This window comes from Nanorana parkeri, unplaced genomic scaffold, assembly GCF_000935625.1.
Source record: "Nanorana parkeri isolate BGI_ZX_2015 unplaced genomic scaffold, ASM93562v1 scaffold155, whole genome shotgun sequence".
In the NCBI taxonomy this organism is placed as follows: domain Eukaryota; kingdom Metazoa; phylum Chordata; class Amphibia; order Anura; family Dicroglossidae; genus Nanorana; species Nanorana parkeri.
Window position 1 is genome coordinate 1305595 of NW_017306423.1, and position 874 is coordinate 1306468.

The window sequence follows — 874 nt, forward strand, 5'->3', positions numbered from 1 at the left end:
ATATTACAATGGCACCTGGAATTGGGGGGTATATTACAATGGCACCTGGAATTGGGGGGTATATTACAATGGAAAACCAGACAGAATCATGGGGGGCCAAGGCTCACTGATGCACATGGGGAGCGAAGGCTGGCCTGTAGTCTGATCCAATAGAAGGGCTACTGGAGCTCAAATGGCTTGGTGCAAGATACCACAGCATACCTTCAGGGGTCTAGTGGGGTCCACGAATGTCCCCTCCTCTCTCTGCCGGCGTCCATCACCAAGAGGGCCGCCGGCAGGCGTCAATAAGACGATTGCGCATGCGCGATGGCGTCACGGCGGGGTGTCACCCGGTCTCCTCTCCGGGTGACATCCAGCCTCGGGACGCCCCTGCCCAGCGGTCTTAGAACCCATGATGTCATCAAGTCAAATGCAGGTCGATTACACATAAGGATGCCGTGGGTCAGACCACAGCCAGAGTGGAGGGGAGAGACCACAGGACCAAGGATCGGGTGAGTACATCTTCTTTTTATTCGCCCTTAGACTAAAACGAGCACTTAACCCTTGCAGTGCTGGGGTAGCCCCATTGCAAGGGTTGACTTTGAAAAAAAAAACCTGTTTCAAAATGAACATTCAATCAGGTTTTACATTTGAACCTTTAGATCTCCTTTAATACAAAAAAAGACAAACAGGTCGTATCCGTTAAATTATTCTTTTTTTTTTCTATTTCTTTTACTTCGCCATTGTAGTCAGCGGAGCTATTTTAAATCTGTACTCACGGATTACAAGTTTCATTACCCGTTTATGAGTCTAGCCACCGAGTTTACGAGATCCGACAACAAGCTTCAATGTACTCCTTGCAAAGATTATTAAAAGGGAACAAAAACAGAAGACA